At 44.8% G+C, this 14147-nt stretch overlaps 1 long non-coding RNA gene across 1 annotated transcript; it reads left to right on the top strand.

Moving 5' to 3' along the window:
* The first annotated feature begins 222 nt into the window (after positions 1–222).
* Positions 223–7838, top strand: LOC123521286. The gene is made up of 4 exons (XR_006679755.1): positions 223–266; positions 3802–3883; positions 7173–7301; positions 7479–7838. It is a non-coding gene; the product is annotated as an uncharacterized LOC123521286 (long non-coding RNA).
* The last annotated feature ends 6309 nt before the right edge of the window (positions 7839–14147 follow it).

The following is a 14147-nucleotide window of genomic DNA, read 5'->3' as shown; positions in this document are numbered from 1 at the left end:
GCCAGGTCATTGCCAGTACTTGCTCTTATCTCAAAGAAATCCGAACGTGTAAGCATCTCATTTCCCTTTAAAAGCTGGACAGGAAAATATAAACTTGTCTTCCATCTCATGGCAGGAGATGAGTCAGCAGAACAGGAAATTCTCCTCGCACCAGCCCTTCTGATGCCGTGGGCTGGGCGGGCGTGTGTGGTATGGAGCAAGGGCTGGGGAGGCACCCAGCTTCTCTCCTGGAGCCGCTCTGAAGGGTGAACAATGCGAGCTGGCCGGTGAGTTTAGAATTGTTGACACACACTTGCCAATTAGAATTGTCCCAACATGTTTAGGGGAAAGCTCGGCTGCTTCCAAATAAGGAACAGGGCAAATAAGGAAACTGACTGCTGCCCACGTCTCAGCAGCCTCGGAAAACAAGAGGTTCAAGGCGTTGCAGTGGCTGAGTCTCAGGGCAGACGAGCAGCACACCCAGGTGTAGGGAGATGGGGAGAAAGCGTGTTTCAAGGTGGATTTCAAGACCAGGGCTTAGACTCCACACAAGCTTTCAAAACAGGAATAGGAACGCTTAGTGAGTGCCAGGCCCAGAAGAGTCGTGTGGACTGGAAATGTCTAGAATCATGATTAAGCCACTTCTGGGTGCGGCTCCTGTCAGCAGTCGAAAGTCCACAGCGGAGACCCCAGTTCTAGTAATGACTCTTCTCTAAGACCTTGAAGTCAGCTCACCACTGTGGGCCTCGGTGTTCTGATCTGCCAGAAGAAAGCCACTGGGGACGGTTTCTAAAACGTAGCTCCATTACAGACTCAAGTGTTCACACCACTGTTTCCTACCTTCCAATCTTTTCCTACTGAAATGAAGAGGGAGAAATAGCTGAGTATGCTGGTTGATAAAATTAGGACTTTTAAAAATAGCTGCTTTGTGGGAATCAGGCTCTGTGCGGTGCAGTGTGTGTGTGTGTGTGTGTGTGTGTGTGTGTGTGTGTACACATTTCTTCCAGGAAGCAGTCGCCGCAGTTCAGAGCCAGTTCTGAATGTTTCGGCTTTGCAGAAAAATCAGTGCAGCCACAAGAGGAGCGAGGAGTTTGCATGTGAGGAGGTGGGGGGAGGAGTAAATGTGCTGAGAATCCAGCCTTGAATTTAAAAAAAAAAAAAGGATGATAATGCTGCTAGCTAGAATGGGAGGTTGAAAATGAGCCAAGAAATAAAAATATGCTGGGGCTTTTAAATAGGATGTAGCCAGAGCCCGTTAAATCCTCCTCTTCCACTCTGACTGGCTTTTTACATTAGTCTGCCCTTCCCCCTCACCCCACCCAGGCCCATTCTAATTCTTTCAAGACTCCAATCCTTCTCCCTCCTCCCCCACAGAGAAATTATATAGGAGCCTGAAGGAAGTGACACATTTTCCTGCTGGAATGGCGCAGGCCCCTTCAGCAGCAACTCCACATTTGTCAGCAGTGTTATCTCACCTCCACCCCAGCCCCCACCCACCCCCACCCCACAGCCAGGCATGTGGTTCTCCATATAACACTCCTCAGGGCTGAACCCTGTTTGATGGCTTCCAGGCTTACAGGACAGCGAGCTCCAGCTTGGGGCAGCCATGCATGGAAGTTCAAATTCCTGTCTAGCACAATGGCCAAAGGCAGGGCCTACACTGATCTGGGTTCTGCGCCTGCACCTCCTACCGTGTGTGGCTCTTGAGAAGCAGAGTCCGGAGTTATGGGGCCTGACTTTGCATGCACTGTGGGACCCGGGCATAAGCCTCTCTGAACCTCATTCTCTTCATCTCTAGAGGGAGGGAATAATGACGTCTACCTCTCAGACTCTAACAAGAATTGAATACGGTGGGCTATGTGTCATTCCTGGATTGTTGAACCAACTTTGTAGAAGGTAGACAGCACAGTTTCAAATGTAAATCTATTACACCTGGACTTACCAGGTGTGCATCACAAAGTGCCAAGTGTAACCGGGAGTGCTTACTCTCAATGCCAGAGAACTGGCTACAACTGCCCTTGTGAGTTTCTGAGACAGTTAACTGTTTACAGAAATAGAAAGCCTTGTCTTTCTCCTAAGGAGTGGCTGGGCATTGCTTACCTTGTGGTGAGCAGCCTGATGCATAAGCGCTGTGCCACCAGGGACCCTAACTGAGGGTGGGAGAGACAGATAAAGGAGTCTGTTTCCTTTCCTGCCTTCTTGAACATTTCCTCCTGCCCACACTCTTTGCCTACCCTCCATCTTTAACACACTTCTCTCCACCACCATGTTGGCTGAGCACCTTATTTGATGTGGTTCTCTTGTGTCACCCTGCTCTAGCGGTGCAATGAGTAAGTGCTCCACAGTAAGAGATTGACAGATTGATCCCATTTTTTTTTCTCCCTTGGAGTCTCCTTAGAATCCCTGCCAGTCTGCTTCCTTAAGGATGACAGCCTTGGAAACCCATGGGGCTGCTCTGCTCTATCCTGTTAGGGTGCTTGCTATCAGTCAACGTCTACTCTGTGACAGTGGGTTTAGACTGGGCTTTCATCACAGGCTTTGTTCCCTTGGTGACACTGAAAACATACATTGGTATTCCAGTTCATAAATGGCAGTTCCCAAAAGAACTGGCTAAATGCCTCTGCCTGGGGAGCAGTGCCTGGTGGGTCACAGACCCGCAACAGCTATCTGTTGAATGGATGCGATGGGGCCTCGCTGGGCTTTACGTTTCTCAAAAGTGCCTCATTGAGGTCAGTGGACAGCATCAGTGATTCTCAAGCCTTGGTTCTTCAAGGGACCCCAGCAGAATTGTGCAGAAATAGCCTCCATTCTGGAATGACTCAGCAGGTCTACGGTAGGAAGTATGAATGAGCACTTAAGACAAAGAAGTTTTCCAGGTGATTTTGATTCATGGCTAAACTTAGGACCCATATTACCACGTATTTGTAACCGTTCTCAACTGTATATATAAAAGCAAGCCTGATGAAGGGGTGATAGTACCATGAAGGTGGTGCAGTCATTAGCGGGGTCACGCCCTTTGTGTTGCTCTTCTATTTTGATGGGAGTGGGGGTGGGGGGCACTGCTTTTACATGATCGTCGAACAAAAAAGGAAATGAGAAAAGAAACACAACAAAGCCTCTGGTTTTGTTTGACAACATACAAGCAGTTTAGTAAACTTTTGACAGTTCCATCATGTTTCACTCACAGAAATAGTTTTCGGTCCTCTGGGGAAGTGGGGGCACCACAAGCTTACCTTCCCATTCCTCTGAGGCTCTATTTCTGTCACTAGGGGATGTCTGAGGCCAACACGGTCAGTTGCCTGGCTACATGGTCCCAAGGATGCCCCGTTTGATGGCAAAGAAGGGCTTCTGCCTTAGCATTGCTGCCTTGCAGGAAGACCTTAGTGGATCAATGGCAAAGCAGGCACATGCATGCCATCAAGTTGGTGAAGGAAATGCCAGATTTTAAAGCAAAATACTAAGCTGCCAAGTTTTGACCGAAAATATAAAGGAGGCGGGTACGAACACCATAGAATTTGCCATAAATGCTCAGGAGTTGGAGTGAGCCAGTCTGAGATGCAGGGAGCAGACATGGGAGACCTGAGCCAGTCCCTTTCTTAGGAAGCAGAACCCGAGGCCCAGGAAGTCACCAGAAAAAACATCAAGGTTCTCCTCCGAGAGACAAAGCTGCAAAATGCCTTCTCCGGGCACAGTCTGGAGATGGCTCCCTTGGTTAGCAAGTAGCGTTCGTATTAGCACTGAACCATTTATCAAGTGCCTGCTGATGAGGGTGAGTCAAAATGGCCCTAATTTATGGCCTATACATTTGGATTTTCTTCACAGGGATTGTCGGTTTCATCATTAAACAAGCTGGGAGGCGATTCTTGCAGAGAAAAACCAGAGCAGCCTGCTTGTCATCTTCAAGGTATGAAGTTGCAGTACTTTCCTCAAAACTGCCTCTCGCAAATATTCATGAGGGAACTGATGTTGGCAGCAACAACTTTTAAATGAACTCAAATAACTGGAGTGAATTGAAAATAGAAATAAAGTACATTCCATTCCATCAAACTCTAGTTTCCTCCACTGCAGTAGTAGTATTTTTGAAAGAAGGAACTTCAAAAAGTTCATGGACATATTCCATTATCCCCCTTGTATGGACATTTGATTGTAATATCATACCTCTTAAATTTCCAGTTTTAGCGCTGTGTTAGTTTGGGTTGATCAGAGAAACAAATTCATAGACACTCATGTGTATATAAGAAAGAGCTTTATATAAAAGAGTAATTGTATATTAAGGAAAACATCCCAGCCCAGTCCAGATGAAGTCCTTAAGTCTGATACTAGCCCATGTGTCTGATACCAATTTATAAATTCTCTTCAGACTCACGAAACACATGCAATGATGCCAAATGCAGGAAGATCGCAGGCCAGTGGGTAGCAAGTCTTGTGGATCCGGTGGTGATGGAAGCATCTCGCACTGGGAGTGGTCTCCACTCCGTGGTTCCTCAGCTCCAGGGTTCTGGCTGCATCAGCATAGTTCAACGTGGCGTGTCAACAGGAATGTCTCGCAGGGAGAGTGTCCCACCTCCAGGGAGGAAGACGGAGTTCCCAGAATCCTGAGAAGGCCACGCCCACACAGGCGTCATTGGCTATGACCTGATTGACAGGCTAGACTCCACCCCTTCACTCAAGTTGACAGATGATTAGGCAACTGCCATAAACACTAAGGGGCAGGGGAGGGGGGATTAAAGCCGCATTTATTTGGCAACAGTGAAGTTATTTGTTTTGTTCCGTTTGGGTTTCCCCTCAAAATGCCTGTTTTCAGCTGACTGGTCTGGCATCTCATGTCTGGGGAGTTCAGTTCAAGGTGGACCGAGGAGTCAGACTGCGAGGGTCGGCATCTCAGCGCTGTCACTTATCAGCCACGTGACTTTGCCGCGTCACCTACACTCAGTGCTTCCATTTTTTAAACCTATAAACCGAGAGTGAAGATGCATGCCTCGTAGGGCCCTTGTGAGGCACAAAGGAGCTAGGATACGAAAGCACTTAGTCCCAGACCCTTCAGCGGCGCTGCCAGCAAGTGCGAAGGACGTGCGTACTGCTTCTGCAGCTTTGTATTCTCTCAGCAAAGCGCTCAATTCACTTAACGCCAAGCTGGGGGGGAGGCGGAGGGGGCGGGGATGACCGTGGGATTCTCCACCTAACATACCTGTGGGACTAAATGGATGCTATGAACTTCATTTAATCGGGGCTTACATTCATGAAATGATACTTGTCAATCAGGAAGGAATAGTTCATGAGGACTAAAATTAAATGAGGTCCTTGGTGGTGCAGTTAATGGGCTTGGCTGCTAACTGGGGGTGGGGGTGGGGGAGGCCAAGGAGGGGGTGGGGGTAGTTCAAGTCCATACAGTGAAGTCTTCAAAAAACCCAACTTGACTCTCTGTCCTGAGTCCTTTATGACTCTCAGTCACCCCAAAGGACGGAGGAAAACTTCCCTGGGCGGGTTCTGAGACTGTCACTCTTACGGAAGCAGGCAGCAGCATCTTTTTCCTGCACCTTTAGGTCACAGACCTCTTTTAAAACCTGATGAAAGCTACGACCCCTCTGCTCAGGACAGTGCTCATTAGCATCTAGACAGGATATTCTGCAGGTGAGGTCCTGAGATTCACCAACCTCCAATTAGGTTTCCCCGGCTGTAGTCATAGTTTCAAAATTCTTAAGGCTTATCTCCATGGTGACCATTTCAAATGCCAAATTCCAGGGCCACACTTCATAAAATGAAAACCTCGGATCCAGTGCCATTATTTGTCACTTCTTTTGCAATGGATCTCATTCTTGGCTGGATGTTAGGGTCACATGTTAGAGAGTTGGTTTTTTTAAAATCCAATGGCCAAGCCACTCCCTAACTCCATTGAAATCGGAAATTCTAGAGGGTGGAACCAAGGCATCAGGATTGGTTAAATTAAAGCTCCCCGGATGTGACTGTTCCGTCTAATTTGAGAAACACTGCTCTCCTGCTTCTCCACAAGAATGGTAATAATTCAGTTGATTTGAGCAGTCCACCCCCATCCAAATTCCTGTATTTTCTGCTCAGAATCATCTCTGTGTGGAGCACAGCATTTTCCTCTTTAAGCTAATCATTGGCTTTCACCTCGCATAGTTAACATGTCACGAGGAAGCCTACTGTTCACCTACAACAGCCCAGAGGGGATGAGAGGGACCAAAAAAAATGTAGAACAGAGAAAATAAAACTGCCTTGGATGATTAAATTCCATCCAATCCCATGAGTGTGCTTTACTTAAAAGCAGAGGACAAAGAGGAAGTGGGAACCATTAAAAAAATTAAGCTGGTTTTTGAAAACCTAGGTGACTCAGTTAAATCTGCATGAGTGAAGGAGTCCAGAGAGACGGGAAGAAACATCTAAGGAGTGCTACTCCTCTCTCTCTCCCCCTCAGGAGATGAAGAGTCAAATGGAGACTGAGTAGGTGGGATTGAGTAGGCAAAAAAAGCAGTTCTTCCTGTAGCGCCATCATTTCAGAGCTAGAGGAGACCACTAAGAGACGCCAGTCCTCTTTCTATTCTAAAGCAGCCGAGGGTGGCAGGGTCTGGCATAATCCTGAGCAGAGTGCTCTCACACTCTGTGAAGTCAGGGGGGGTGAGTGAGTGCGTCCTATGACGGCCCTTGAGAGGACGCTAACATAGGCTAGCAATAAGAGGAGCATATACTTTACTGTCTAAGCGTAGATACTTTTAAGAGTTAAAGAAGTGCTTTGAGAACGAACTACTTTGTTAAAACAGACCAATCTAGACAGACCCTGATACCTGTTTACATGCTTCTTCTTTTTCCAAGTCTGTCACCTCCTTGATAATTCTACCATCAATACTATCTCTGTGTGGAGAATGACGTGTAGTAGGTTTTCTTTTTTTTAAATCATTTTATTAGAGGCTCATGCAACTCATCACAATCCATACACACATCAGTTGTGTAAAGCACATCTGTACATTCATTGCCCTCATCATTCTCAAAACATTTTCTCTCCACTTAAACCCCCGGCATTAGGTCCTCATTTTTCCCCTTCCTCCCTTGATAGTTTATAAATTGTTATTTTCAATGACCTTCAGCTCATCTGCCAGTCCCTCCGAGGGAGAACCCAGAGATGTCCATCGAAGCAACAATTCCTGGTTCTACCTCCTGTTGTGTTTCTTTTCCAGCCTTCCATCTGGGCGCTAGTATTCCTAGAGGGCGACAGGATGAACTCGAGAACAGCTCCACACAAAGCGTCTGCAGGGTGTGTGGTCCTCCTCCCTCTCCACTTCCTTCCTGGTGGAGAGTGCCTCTGGGTAAGACCTCTGCTCCACAGCACAGCTCCTCTGACTTGACTTCCCTTCTCCCAAAGATGCATTGTTGGTTCTCGTGGGAGTGCAATACTTCTTCTTCCTGTAGTAGAATTCCATTTTGAGAAAGCAACGTTCTGATTTCTGTGGTTTTGGTTTGGTTGTTTTTTTGCCTTTTTAAAGGCAGACCTACCTGTCCAAAGGGAAGAAGAGGGAAAACAATGAAGACTTCAAGGAAATAATCAGTCCACCGGACTAAGGGACCTCCTCTACTCTGAGACCAGAAGAACTAGATGGTGCCCAACTGCCACTACCAACTGTTCTGATCAAGAGTGCAGAAGGTCTTGGGCAGAAAAGGAGAAAAATGTAGGACAAATATTTAAATCCTAAAAAGACTAGATTTCATAGAGATGGGTGGGATCCCTGTGGCAATGGCCCTTAGACATGTTTCAGACCTGAGCTGAACCCACCTGTGGGGATTCCCTTGTAAAAAACAACAAACAGGACTAAAAGGTGAACAATAACACTCGTGGGGAATATACGCCTCAGAATAATCAACCATGGGCAGCATTTGCCCAAAAATGAAGGTCAGAAGGCAGGGAAGAAGGACAAATGGAAATGGGGGACTCCAGGAGGAGGAGGAGAGAGCTGTTTCACTGAGGGACCTGCTACAAATGTTGTGAAACAAAACCTGGGTCAAGTATTGAATGGAAAACTAATTTGTAACCTTTCACTTAAATGACAATAGAATACTAAATCGAAGACAGACCTGCCCAGTTCAGGTAGGGCGATAGAGGAATGTTGGTTTGCGACAGAGACAACAATGGTGCCTCCAGTTACTTTTCAGTAGATGCTGCTTTTGGTGTTTCTGTGTTGAGAATTTGCTCTTTGGATACCTGCCCCAATACAGAGCATTATTTCCTTTCTCAGCGGGCTCTTTTTAAAGAACGTTAAAAAAAAAAACAGATTAATTCTATAAGTTACCAGCATCACCTGTGCCTCCCCACTCCTCTTCCAAGGGGTTCCAAGATGTTTACATGCGCTGAGATACTCTGTGAATCCTTTGATGATTCTCTCTACTCTACTCTGCTATAGAGTGGGTTTCTCTTATGAAACTCTCAAAATTGGTTTCTGGAAATCCATTTCCCACCAAGACTGGAACCAATCAAGGACTCAGTCAGGTACACACAACATTCCTCTAGTTCTTTAATGCTTCCTCCCCACCCCCCACTATCATGGCCCCAGTTCAACCCCACAAATCCTACTCCACCAGTGTATGTACATTGGTAAAGATAAGAGCTTTCGATGTACCTAGTCCAGGAGAGATAAACCCCTCAGAAACAGTAATAGGAGTAATGATTCCATGAGGGTATGGGAAAGGAGTTGGGGGTGGGGGGAGAAGGAACTGATAGCAATGATGGATGTATAACCCCCCCTCAAGGGGGGATGGATAACAGAAGAACTGTGGGTGAAGGGATACATTGGACGGTGCAAGGTATGGAAATATATATATATATATATAATTTATTAAGGATTCATGAGGGTGGTGGAGTGGGGGAGGGAAGGAATAAAGAAGAGCTGATATCAAAGGGCTCAAGTAGAAAGAAACTGTTTTGAAAACAATGATGGCAGCATTTGTACAAATTCACGTGATATAATTGATTTATGGATTGTTATAATATTTATAAGAGCCCCAATAAAATGGTCAATTAAAGAAAAGGACTCAGTCAGGGTTACACATTGGTTATAAAATATGTTTTTCAGCTACCAATACTACAACCTTCACCAGCTGCTGCTGCCTCATCTTCAGATTTTCTCACTCAGTGACCTTAATGCCCCCTGACTGACCAACCACGGGCCGGTGCTGCGACTCAGAGAGCTTCCTGTTACTGTAGGCTTTCGTCCTCTAGAGATAGCTTAAGCCATTTTCCCCCTTGCGTGTATCAGAACTTTAGCTACAACACTGTCTCTTCACATTATTGGAATTATTACTACCTTATGATAATGTCTTGCTTTTTTAATTCTCCTCCGTGCCCAGATGCAAAGCAGTCTTTTTCCCAGGATGACTTTGACCATGAAGCAGGTATGTAGTCATGAAGGAGGTTAGATTGTGGAGTAGGGTGCCTCTTACTACCACTGAGTCATTCTGACCCATAGCTACCCTATTGGATGGGGTACAATGGCCTGTGTGAGTTCCCAAGACTGTAACACTTTAGGAGAAGAGAAAGCTTCATCTTTCTTCCTTGGAGCTGGCTGGTGGTTTCGAACTGCAGACCTTTTGGTTAGTAGCCCAGTACCTAAGCACCACACCATCAGAGTGCCTCAGCCCAACGGAAATGTCCTCAGGTTGGAAAAGGACTCCGGCAGGGAACATAGGTGGGACACTTATTCGCCTCCTCATGTGACCTTCAAACGAATCCGTTTTCCTTCTGCAACTTGATTGGGGCTGTGAACTCTGCAGGGGTGGAGGAGGTTGGACTGTGGAGGTGGGTGCTTGTAATAGCTTTTACAGAGGGGTGTCTCATCTAATTTCCCTTCCTGCAAGCAATTTTGAAGAGTAACTTTAGTCATTATTGCCTTCCAAGTTAAGAAGTTATTACATTTAACTTTCTACTGCACCGCTGTAAGCCTACCATAGGCAAGGGATGTTTGAGCTCTATTGGGTGTATGAAGAACCAGGAGCCCAGACGCTATGCACCCATATTCTAACCAGTATGTTGGCAGTTCGAACGAAGTAAGATGTGGCAGTGTGCGCCCGCACCACAGATGTACAGCCTGTGAATGGCGGTTGGGGTGGTTCTACTCTGTCCTGCAGAGTCAGTGAGTCAGATTCCACTCCCTGGCAGGGGTACTGGTTTTTATCAAGTGTAAACTGACTTTGATTCGTTATGTTTTCAAGTTTCTTTAAAGTCCTGGTTCCATGTTTGTAGGCGCACATGCAACCTTTTGGCAGGGAGAGGGTGGGGGTGGAGAAGGCTGTTCTGAAGATAAGGGTTAGCATCAGACCATCTTAGTATCTCATATGTAAGTTTACGTGTTTTACCCCAAGGGGTTTTTACTGGGCTATTTATAGTTTGCTTATTTTAAAATGTGTTTGAGGACATGGCTTCTGTAAGTGCCCTGGATCTGAGAACACTCCAATGATAAGCAGTATAAAAACAAGCTGCTTGGTGGGATACTGGACCCAGCACTCGATTGAGTGGACTGAGAGCAAAGCTGACTTCAGGCTTTCCACTAACGAGCCGGGTGACCTCAGGCAGGCCACCAGCCGTTAATAACAAATGCCTTATGCAATGTGTTAGAACACCAGTTTCCTCAGTTATCTCATGAAGGCCTTTGAAATAATATACAGTGAACCCTCGCCACTTCGCGCTTCGACTTCTGCGGCTTCACTCTATCGCAGTTTTTGCGTAACAACGCATGCTCTGTCATTACTGCCACTGATTGGCTCATACTGTACACGCTTGATGCCATAAATAATATAATAAATAATAAATGATAATTGTAATGTCCAAAATGTTTTACTGTATTTTCCCTTTTTCGTTTAATAAATTGGGTAATACGAGTGTAATGGTGACTAAAGGGTGTTTTTTCATGTCCTCTATGCTCTAACTACGAAAATATTTGATTTACAAATAAGGAATCCTACTTCGCGGAATTTCATTTATCACGGTAGGGTCTAGAACCAATTAACCGCGATAAATGAGGGTTCACTGTACAAGAGAAAGCTAATGTATTGTTCTAATGCACAATAGTATTGTTGATTCTGTTGTCAAGAAGAACAAGATGATATTTGAAACCTAACTGATGGTTAAACTCCGAAGCGAGCAGAATTTTGTTTTGCTGGGACATGTGGGAGGTGGGCATACCGGAGGTGGAGGCAGGACTGCACTGGCATCCCTGTCCCCGGAGATTTCAGGAACGTTCATGCTCAAGGTAGACTGGGTGTTGGACCAGGCTCTCCCTCTGCAGTCCTATGGTTGTACATGGTATTATCAAGGCTTTTTTAAGGATGATGACATAGTGATCAAGCATCTCTTTCTTTGAAGGGCACAGAAGCAACATGGGCAGAACTTGGATACACTAGAATGGGATCCAGAAATCAATGATTGGATGACTGCTAGGTTCCTAATTTTATTAGATCCAGTAACCATGCCAATCGCTGGTGCAAAACTAATGAATAGAAGGTCTGTACAGGGGCATCATAGGATCAGTCATGCAGGGTTGAATGTTTCCTGCCTGAGAATGTATGTAAGCAAGGTACTAGGAGCTCACGAAAACACTCTTCCATCAGTGCTATCAACAGTGGAATGGGACCACGCAGGGTCTCCATCTATGAGACCTGGCAAGAGCGATTTGTACCAAAGAATGTGTCATGACTTGCTGCAGACTCCCCGGGGCTGGCTATGAGCAGGGAGTGAACGATGGCAAGATAAAAGAAGTCTAATATAAGTCTAATATAATAGATGTCCAAAATGAGGTCAAGGCACAAAAACAGTAAACAAGTCATAAAGTGTGTTATGAAAGCTTGGGGCATAGTTTTGGATTAACTTGTGGGAGGAAATATAGGAGCAAGTACCACTGAGAAGTATGTTAGAAACAAATAAGTAACAGCTTTGAGTATCTATCAAAATGGATCTCAATTGCAACTGAAAAAAAAAAGCTTTCATAAGCATAGAATCTTTTTTTCTTTGTTAGCTGTCTTCATTTAGTCTAACATCACTATTTTGTCATCTCAATAGAAAAAAAAAAAGGCTCCCGACCAAATGTATGGGCATATTTTAGTAAATATCCTGATATTGAAATTTTAGAGTAGAACATTGAGACTCATCAAAGAGATGAGGGTCATAACTGGAACACAGCAATGGGAGGAAATACTTTTGGGTAAAAATACAATGATTAGGAAGGAAGGGAGAACATAACTGGAGGTCAGAGATTGACTTATATGGCAGTCAATGAATCCCTGGGCAACAGTGTACTGGGAAATGTTTAACAACCAGCCCTGAGCAGGGGAGGGAGAAGCCCTAACTTATAGCACTTACTGATTTCTGAGCTATAGATATTCCCACTGTGACACATTTTCAGCGTACAGATATAATAAAGGTAAATAACCCCCAAAGAACCTAGTAAAATAATTGGAAAGTCATGAGTTTTAAATATTTATTACTCTTATTTATAACATAATTTAATTGCAAGTTTACACCATTTAAGTTTTAATAATGTCTGTTTTTAACAACCAGCTTGTAAAATTCCTAAAAATTTAACAATCAGCTCTCATGAGTCAGTATGAACCAGCTCCGACACACCGCTCACTGCCGGTGAGGGCAAAGAACACAGGAGACTCGTTAGATAAAGATCAAAGGAAAAGGGAACAGTAGTGGCCTACTTTGTCACTGACGAAGAAAGGTAAACATGGATTGGATCATTCTTCGTTCAAATTGATGAATAACTACAGGGTTCTTCTTCCAAGGTGCCATCAGGCCACATTGCACTACACAGCAACCCTGTGTACAACAGAAGGAGACACTGCCTGGTCCTGCTCCATCCTCACAATTTGTCTCATGCTTGCAGCCCCTGGGTCAATTCACCTCATCGAGGACCTACTTCTTTTTTGCTGCCCCTCCACTTCATCAAGCATGATGTGTTTCTCCAGGGATTGGTCTCTCCTGATAATACGCCCAAAGGACATAAGATGAAGTTTCACCCTAGTTGCCTCTAAAGAGTATTCGGGTTGGACATCTTCCAAGACAGATCCTTTTGTCCATGGTACTTTCAATATTCTTCTCCAGCACCATCATTCAAATGTATTGATTTTTCTTCTGTCTTCCATATTCAATAACCAGCTTCAAGTGCACATGAAGTGATTGAAAATACCATGGCTTGGATCAGGCCTATCTTAGTCCTCAAAGTAACATTCTTGCTTTTTAGCAGATTAACCTAATGCAAGGCTTCCTCTGGTCTCTTGATCTCTTGACTGCTGAGCATTGATTGTGGATCCAAGCAAGATAAAATCCTTGACAACTTCAACTTTTTCTCCATTTATCGTGATGTTACCTTTGGGTCCAGTTGCAAAAATTTTTATCTTCTTTACATTGAGTTACAATGCATATTGAAGACTACAATCCTAGAACTTCATCAGCAAGTGCGTCAAGTCCTCCTCACTTTGAGAAAGCAAGGTGGGGCCATCTGCATATCGCAGGCTGTTAATAAGCCTTCCTCCTATCCTGATGCCACGTGCTTCTTTAGATGAGCCAGCTTCTCTGGTTGCTTGCTCAGCATACAGACTGAAGAAGTATGGTGAGAGGATACACCTCTTTCCTGATTTTAAACCAGGCAGCATTCCTTTGTCCTGTTTACCTAACTGCCTCTTGATCCAGGTACATGTTCCACATGAGCACAGTGAAGTGTTGTAGAATTCCCATTTTTCTCAAGATTATCCAAAGTTTGTTATGATCCACATAGTTGAATGGCTTTGCATAGTCAATAAAACACAAGCAAATATCTTTCTGGTATTATCTGCTTTCAGGAAATACCCATCTGACATCAGCAACGATATCCCTTTTTCCATGTGTCCTTGTCTGAATCTGGCCTGAACCTCTGGTACCTCCTGTCAATGTACTGCTGCAAACATCTTGGATGATAGTCAGTAAAATTTTATTGGCATGTGGTATTAATGATAATGTTTTATAATTCAAGCATTCTCTTGGGTCATCTTTTTTGAAATGGGCAGACATATGGATCTCTTCCAGTCATGTCTTCCAAATTTCCTGGCATAAACCAGGGAGTGAGCTCGGTGTTTCATCAGCTTATGGAAACATTTTGACTGGTATTCCATCAATTCCTGGAGCCTTG

This window comes from Echinops telfairi, unplaced genomic scaffold (genome assembly GCF_000313985.2).
Source record: "Echinops telfairi isolate 266 unplaced genomic scaffold, ASM31398v2 ScPeMD7_9;HRSCAF=40, whole genome shotgun sequence".
In the NCBI taxonomy this organism is placed as follows: domain Eukaryota; kingdom Metazoa; phylum Chordata; class Mammalia; order Afrosoricida; family Tenrecidae; genus Echinops; species Echinops telfairi.
Note: the sequence above shows the minus strand (reverse complement) of the source record. Positions and strands in the feature narration are given on the sequence as shown.